This window comes from Pogona vitticeps, chromosome 1 (assembly GCF_051106095.1).
Source record: "Pogona vitticeps strain Pit_001003342236 chromosome 1, PviZW2.1, whole genome shotgun sequence".
NCBI classification, from domain to species: domain Eukaryota; kingdom Metazoa; phylum Chordata; class Lepidosauria; order Squamata; family Agamidae; genus Pogona; species Pogona vitticeps.
The window spans coordinates 111,843,014-111,852,300 of NC_135783.1; positions in this window are offsets into that span (position 1 = coordinate 111,843,014).

Genomic DNA, 9,287 nt, shown 5'->3' on the forward strand with positions numbered 1-9,287 from the left:
GGGCTCCTAGCCTCCCGAGGGAGAGCCTCTCAAAAGTTGGGAGCCACCACAGAAAAGCCCTTCTCTCCTAATACATTAAACCTACCTACGATGGCAATAAAACCAAGAAGAGGACCTCCTCAGAGGATCTTAAAAGCCAAGAAGAATCATATTATGAAAGCTAAAATCACAAATTCCAAATGTCTGCTTATATACAATAAAAACAATACAAAGAAATGACAGTTTTTTTAAAAAAGAAATTGAACACTTGCTTGTTCTCTAAAACCTTGTACAAATACAGTTTAACTGACATCTGAAAAACAAGAGTGTGAGGAATATCAACATACTATATGCCAATACTGCTTAAAAGTGCCTAAACGTAGAGATAGATACTGTATATATTTTAGCCAAACACAGTGTTTTAATTCTGCTGCTTTTCATATTTGGGATATGATGTTCCAGAGGTTATGGATTATGTCTCTGGAGGCAAAGCAGCAGCAGGATACATCCCAACATCATCTTTCTGTCCAGTGACCTGGCCTGACCAAGGAGCTGAGAACAGAAGCATATGGGCCTTGGATAGGGTTGCAGACACAAATCTTTAATGCAATGCCCTGGCAAACCACTGCTAGTACATTATGTGGCTATGTGGGAGAGGTGAATACATGTTAGCTAAAATAGTCTCACACCTGATGCTTCATTTAGAATAGAAACCCATAAGTGTTTATCAGAGTGAAAAACTGGTCATTGAGAATTTTTTTCTTTTTCTTTTCACTTTTCTGAGCATTTTTGTTTCCAAGGAATATTTGGACTTTATTGTAATGGTTCATATGTCTGAATGAAAATGCCATCCAGACACAGGGCATGAAGATCTAGTCAGAGTAGAACTCAACAGAGTTCTCAACTTAGCGTCCAAAGCACTGGCTAGGAACGAAGGGATATTGCTGCTATCATTGGGCAGCGGGGGTGGGGGTGGAGGTTTAACTTGAAAACATATTGCAAATGGTTGCCACAGGATTTTGCCCTGGCTGAATGTTCACCATCTTCATAAACCACCTGGAGAAAATAGTTAAAGGGGACACTCAGTTTTCAGATGATACCTAAATGGGAGGGCAAAACTTAACACTACTAAAGACAGAAATGGGATTCACAATTTGGGATTCTGTTGAACTCTCTGTCTGAGGACATGAGGCTGGTTATTTCTTTGTTGTTCTGGGGCAGATAAAGACATTTTTATTTTGCAAGGTTTTCAGCAGGGTTATTATAAAAGCAGCTTTCAATTTGGCCGGAAATACTGTAGCTTCTTTTTCAAAATGTTAATTTTTTAAAAAAAAAAGTGATTGCCTTAATAAGCTTTACTACATATCTGTTTTACTCATTTATTTTATTTATTCCATTATTGTTGTTTGGCTGTTTGGCAGAGTTTGGTGTGAGGAATTCGAGTGTTGCCATATCAATTAAAATAAACTTCATCTTGTTACGCGACAGATAAAAATGTTTCTAGCAGGAATCTACAGAGCAGACTGAACGACAGTCTCCCTTAGTAAACCACTTATTTTTAAAAAAAGATTATTTAAACTGATACTTGTTTCAAAACATTCACTCAGAGATTCTGGTAAATTACAAACAATAAATTGTTTTTGTTTACTTAAAAGTTCTTGTACAAAAACAAACATCATATTTTGTGAAATTTTTGACTTGTTACATTGCTGAGCTTAACTGTTTAATTTACTTCATTATTAACTTTCTGACTGGTCATATTGCTGACAGAATACTTCACTCTAACTGTTTCACTTTTGAGTCCTTAATTGTAACACTAACAGAACACTAACTCACTGGTTCTTAACCTTGGGTGACTCAGGTGTTTTTGAACTGCAACTGTCAGAAACCCCAGCCAGCACAGCTGGTGGTGAAGGCTTCTGGGAGTTGCAGTCCAAAAACACCTGAGTAACCCAAGGTTAAGAACCACTACACTAACTGAACCCTGGCTGGAAAAAAGCCAGGAGGAAGAATCTGAGCTAGAGAGGGAACCATTGGCTGCTACTGAGTTGACTGACAATCAACCCAATCCAGAAAGGTCCCTCCCATTGAAAACCTCTTAAAGGCATCACATGAGAGTGCAATATATCCAACAATTTTATTGCTAGCCATATTGAATTCCGTGGGGGAGAGATATAAAACAAACAAGCAAGCAAAGTGGTGCAAGTAAGTAGTGGGACAAAATGAACAAAAAGGATTTCAGCAGGTAAAGTTCTGCATTTAGCCAAGAAATATTAGATGCACAGATAGAAGATGGATGACCATCAATGCAGAAAGGACCCAAGGCAAGGCTAGGGAATTTCTTTCAGTTGAATTTCACTCTGAATTATTTTCATAGGAGTTTCTCTATGGCTGTATTTCAATGGGGAGCAGGGCCAAAGGCAAAAAAAGGAGACCAAAAAATAGGAGCATATTTTAGATATTTTAAATGTCTTACTGCCAGTGACTAAGCCTCAGGAGGAGTTTTGCAAAGTTTTAGGTTGTTTTTTTAAATACAAAAGCTGGGAAACCACTGTAAGTTATGTTGTAGAGAAAGGGGCATGGCCATCACAAGAATTGCAGAGGGCCAGATCGGGGTCCCAGGAGGACTGGATTCAACTCCATTGTCTGTGGTTCCCAACTCCTGATCTAAATGTTTATCAGATTACAAACTAAACATGAGTTAAGGGTGTGATGTGGTAGCTAGGAAGGTTAACGTTATTCTAGGTTGCCTCAACGGAAGTATAGTGTCTAGAAAGGGTGACCAGCTGTGACCTTCTTGATGTTTTTGGACTGGGTTTCCCACAATGCCTCACTGTTGGCAAAGGTTTATGGGAGCTGTAGGCAGAAAAATGCCTGGTGGACCACAGTTGCTCACTCTAGCCCACAGTGAGAAGTAATGGTCCCACTCTGTTCTGCATAGGTCAGACCTCAACTGGAGTACTATGCACATTTCTAAGTGGCACAGTTGAAGACATCTGGGAGAATGTCTTAAGAATTCCCCCAACCCCACATCCTACTGGCAAAGGTCTTCAACCACTGAAAGGAAACTAGCTGGATTTTGCCCATTCCAACAACCTTTTTGCTGATTACAATAGCTGTTGAAAATTAGCTGTTTTTTGCCTTGATGAGTATTCAAATCCCAATCCAGGTTCTATTCATGGAAAAATGCCTCATTTTCTTACACTCAAAATGTACTGCAAATTGAGACCATACAGGTGGCCTACAGCGGCATTGTTTAGCTTCCTGCATGTGCACAGATCTTCTTTTGCATGTGATATGAATCAGAACATTTTGCTTCACCCATCTGTTCCTTGCTGAATATTAAGAGGTTCTGCCTAGCCACTGCTGAGATAAAAGGAGGCACATGTGCTGTGCGCCAGTTTCTCCTGCAATTAACATGGTGTAAAAATAAAAGAGCAAACACTACACTGAACAACCGTGAACTGTGATAAATCGCCACGTCGCCCGAATTGCAGGAAGCAGGAAAGATTATATTCCTGCTTAAAGATACATAGATACACAGGCTGAAACTTTATAAAGGCTGCAATATTTCATACATAGTGGGTGGTAAGTTGCCATTGGAGTAGGCCCATTGAATTAAAGGAATTTCCAAGGGAATGGACTCACCAAATCACCAAGGATTCAATAGGCCTACTGTAGTTGCCGCTTACTATGGATACCCAGTGTGGTGTAGTGGATAGAGTGACAGACTAGAACTCAGAAGACCTTGGTTCAAATCCCTGCTCAGCTATGGAAACTCACTATGGAAATCCCATTAGGGTCACTATATCACAGTTCTCACTTGAAGACACATAACAACATGGGATTTCAGCCATTGTACATAACCAGGAATAAACTGTTGCTTGGAATCCATGTCAATGGGAAGATGTGGATACTTATATATCTACTAAGATCTACGTTATATCTGTTTCTGCAACATGTTTGTCCCGAGTGTTAATTTATTGGTCTTCATGCCAACTCAAAGCACACTAGGAAGAATCCAGTTGCTTTCCATAGCACTTTCTTCTCAATACTGTATTGTGCCTAGTTTACAGCATAGAAATAGCATACTGTACATTACAACAGAGGATTTCCAGGGTATCTCGAATTCATATTCATGGGAGAACTCCAGCCATTTGTAACAAGAAGAAGTTCTTGTTACAAATTATTATAGAAGACACTTCCATGGACTGTAGGCTGCCTCATCAGATGCATAAAGCAGTATACATATTTGTCAAATATTAGTGCACCTGGGAAGCTGAAGTTTTGGGCAGTGAGGTCAGAGGATAATTAAAGGTGGAAAAAGGAATGCCATGACATAAATTTTTAATTCTTGCCAAGATATTGCATTCACTCATGTATATTTTTAAGTGTACATTTAAAAACAAAGATATTCTAGTTAATGTTTGATGCTATTGTACCATGATAATGTATATGGAGGAATAAAAGTTCACCTTGTCAGCTTAGGTTCTGTTCGCCATTGTGCAAGGAAGGAAGGAAGGGAGAGGGAGGGAGAGGGAGAGAGAGAAAGGGGACTATGTTCCTGATCTTTTTCTGCTTGTTGTTAAGGAACAAGCATTTTCCTAATGACGCACTGACACCAACAGGAAAGGCCTGTTCAATGTATTTTGTGACTCATTTCAATTTGCTATCTAGTGCACTCACAGTTTGCTTATTAGCCTCGGTGTTGGTAGCTAATGGATACTCAGTAGGAAGCAGTTTTTCATCTTACCTGTTTGATGGAAGAATGAGACAGAAACCAGGAAGATTTTTGTCAATGGCAAATCCTTTAAATAAGCCTTCCTCAATGTGGCACCCCTCCAGTTGTTTGGGGCTAGAACTCCCATTGTTCCCAACAAGCACAATGACACCCGGAGATGCTGCAGTGGGGAAGACAGAATTAAGTGTGACCAAAATGACCTCTTTCAGTGAATACTTGACGAAAACACAGGCCAAATTTTATATTAGACGTGTTCAACATTTTCTCCAGACTATTTGTAATTCTTGGTGGAATTATGCATTAATGGCTGTTGCTTTGTCACAAAAGAAAAGAAATGAGTCAATTTCAGCTGTCTAGCCATCAAAACTGTTTTTAATTATCAGAAATTAATCAAATTAATTGAAATCAAAGTGAATGAGACTACTAATTTATAGTTGTGTAAGAGAAATGGCATAAGGTACAGAGACAAATTGCTGCTCATAAACAAGGTGCTGCTTGTTTTCCTGGGCAGGTGCTAAAGAAATGGAAGGACAATTTCACCCCCTCCTCACAAAACATTCTTTGCTATCTGCCTGTATTATAGGAGACACTCACTGTTAAGTGAGATTACCATCTTGGACAGCAGATACTGGGAAGCAGCTAGCTTTGAGGCACTGTTTATTTTAGTTTATTTTATTTTCCTCCCAATACAGAGACCCAAGTCAGCATACAAATTATTTAAAAACACACCAATTAAAAACATATGTGATTTTATTTTTTTTAAAAAAAGAACATTAAACTAATGAAATCATTAGTTAAAACACATCAAAACACATAAATAAGCATTATACCCTATTGTGTGCCACACAGCCAATCCTGTATCTTCAAAATGAGCCTCTTCTCCTCAGGTGCGCTGTCCCATTGTCCCTGTGCAAATCATATCCAACAGCCAGTTTGGTCATCTTATGTAGACAGAAGGGTTGGGGGAGTCCATATTGTCCTTTACTTCATGCAGCAAAATATGGACTCTTCCAACTACACATGGGCTGAAATCCAGTAATGTGTTGCAAATAGACTAGCCCCAGTGACTCAGTAGAGATTTGGTGAGTCAAATACTTTATAAGTTCTATTGATTCAGTGGGCCTACTCTACTTGTGATTTACTACTAGATTTCAGCCATGGAATCATGGGGGTGTAAATATCATCTTTTGCTTGGGTGGGGTGAGGAAAGAAAAATTAGTATGAAATTGGTTCTTTAACCAAAAACTGCAAAATAGTTGTGGAATTAACTGGCATTGTCAAATATCTGAATAATGTGTATTCAGACTTACTGTCTTTTACGAATATATGGTGGAAATGCGGATGTGATGTGGTAATTGAACACTTGTTTAGCCTTGGCAGTGAATAGCAAATGTTATAATAAAAGTATTAATTCCATGCCTGCTTGGGCTCCTGTTTCTCAGTCTTTCTGTGTTCATTCACTTGTGCCAGAACAGAGTAACCAAGAGGACCATCTTTGTTTATAAAGAATGTATTTATTAGTGCGCTCTTCTAGCAGAGACCCAAGCAAGGTCAAGGAGTTACGCACACAGTGGATTTTAATAGCTTTGGGTGTTCTGCTCAAAAGGCTAATTCCAGAAAAACCTACGTCATGCAGCTCATTTCCAGAATTACATTGGATACAAACATGAATAATTCTGGCATTTGCTTATTAGTATTAGCGTACATTGTTGTCATTTTTCATTGGTCTTGGTGTCAATCTCATATTAATTACAAAGTACTGTACTACGTAGGCAACCCCCTACTAAGCTGTCATTCAGCTTGGGAAAGAATAGCTTTTCTGACATTTGGAAGGAAAATATCCATCCCAGGTACCCAACAGAACCCAGGCATTGTTCTTTCTGCCCATGCCGATGCCCCTTCTAATAGTGGCACCAAATCTTATTTTGGTTTATCAAACTATATTATAATAAGGGCCGCAAGATTAATGTTGACTTAAAAGTCGCAGCATGGGCAGCTGCTCAATCTGCTCATCCACCCACACACAGCCTAAATTATTGTCCTCTTGAACCTTTTTTCCTTTTACAACTCCAGATCAAAAATTAATCATTTAGAATTAATCGTGTGCGTTTTTAAAATATGTGGGGGGGGGGGAATTAAGAGCGATTATAAAGAGATACTATATTTGCAGGCTGGTTTTCACATGTAATATTAACTACAGGTGGGGAGACTTCCACTATCAAAGTTGATGAAAATGTTCCAACAAGGGGAAAGAAGTGTCTTTATAATTATATATTTAGTATTACAGCCCAAGTGCTTTTGAATGTGACCAGAAATATCACCAGCCACTTAAGTGATCACATTTCTGAAAAAATGTACCCCAAACATGTCGAGCCAGATCAGCCTGCATAGCCGGTAAGATTTCCTGAAATATTGCAAAGCAGTTGCCATTCAGTTCTAACTTTGCACTGAGGATGGGTGAAAATTTCACTTTTTGGTCTACATAGGTAATGGCTATACTGGCCAAAGGATTCTAGGATTTAAGTTAGGCACTCGTATCCATTTACGATTTAAGTTAGGCACTCGTATCCATTTACGATTCTAGGATTTAAGTTAGGCACTCGTATCCATTTACGATTTAAGTTAGGCACTCGTATCCATTTACGATTCTAGGATTTAAGTTAGGCACTCGTATCCATTTCCTTCTTCTTCAAGGTAATGGTGATAACTGTAGAGAGAGACTTGCTGAAGCACAGGTGCGTGTACTGAAATTCCTTTTAGGAGCTTTTGAAATCTCCCAGAATAGAATTCCTGGTGAATTCTTGGAGCTACAGTGAAGCAAATCTGATAATCACATATCTAGTTTTAACACTGAAGTAAGACATAACACAAGTAGTTTGTGGGTTGTAATGCAAAACCTGATCAAACAACACCAGATTTCAGGGAAAGTCTATCAACATCCATTAAAGTCAGTGTTCCAACAACAGATGCTGAAGAAGAAATTGAAAACTTTTATCCAGGAATCCAGGAAGAAATTGACCACACAACAGAAAATGATGTGCTAGTAATCACAGGTAACTGGAAAGCAACGTTAGGGTGTAGGACAGAAGCAAATATCATCAAGCAATTTGGCCTGAGAGTTAGAAATGTAGCAGGAGGGCGACTCAAACAAATTTGAAAGCCAATAATCTCTTTATTGCAAATACATGCTTCAAGTGGCTGGATGCATGATAATACACATGGGTATCATTGGATGAAAAAAAAATAGCCATCAAATAGACAGAAATAGCCATCAAATAATCGGAAGCAAATGATTTTTGCAAAACCAATACCAGGAATGGACTCTGATACAGATCATGAACTGTTACATTAAAAATTAGAGTGACACTAAAGAAGAACAGTAAAAGAATCATAGTGCCAATATGCGATTTAAATGCATTTTTGAAGAAATTAAATATATGAAGAACAGATTTGCATTACTATATTCAATCAACCACGAATCAGAAGAACAGTGGACTGAAACCAAATATATTATCAGGTGTGAATACAAAGAGACCATTACTGTAGTCTGAAGAAAAGAAAAGCCTCCATGGAAAATGGATGAAACTCTTCATATTTTAATGACAGATGAAAAGCAAAAGCAAAAGATGACAGAAATAAGGTTGGAATCTTAAATGCAACTTTTCTGTGACTAGCATGCAGGGACAAAGAGGACTTTATAAAAATCATTGCAAAGTAATAGAAGATGATAAGCAGAAGTGCCTAACTTACATGGGAGCCACATAGGATTAGGAAACTTGTAATTTTTTGAGAAGTACCCTTACAGAACCTAATGAGCAGAGAGACTACCAGTCCCCTAATCCCTTGTAGTTCTCATGTTTCTGCGCTAAAAAAGCAAAATCCTTCCAGCAGAAACTGTGTTGTGTGAATGAATTGTCGGGGGGGGGGCGAATTTCAGCCAAGAATCCCCCAGCCAACTTGGCAAATGGCCACACTAAAGGGGTCAGAATACACTGTCAGACAGTAATTTAGCTACACTGTACTGTTGTAAATCTGAGAGTTAGTGCAAGAGAAGATAATTAGCACCAGTTCTTTAATTAGGCAAAACAGCTATTTGCCTAGATTAGGAAGTGTCTCTTCACAGACAAAAGCCCAGGAGCACAACATGTAATCTTAACTATCAGACAAACCAAGCCATCCAGCCAATTTCATGTTTTGTGAAGAAAATTATAGTTCAGCAGCTTTCAACAATTAGAAAATACCCAATCAAATAACTGGAAGGAGAGTTCCACTTCTTTTATTATATTCTTTGTTCTCCTCCTCAACTCTGCTCCTGATGTCATCTAAGTCAGTGGTCTTTATGGTGACTCAGTCTTCATCCTATTAAGGCTCTTAGTCATACTCACTGGGGTTCTACCAAACTACCTGGAGAAACAACAGGTTGAGAACCAGTGATTGAGGACCACAATTGTGTTGTGAAAAAGAAACCTGCCCCTTGTGTGATACAGGGTGAGTCTGGAATGTTATTATAGCACTACAGTAGTGGTTCCATATATTTTGCATAAGGACAGTAAACGGGATTCTACAA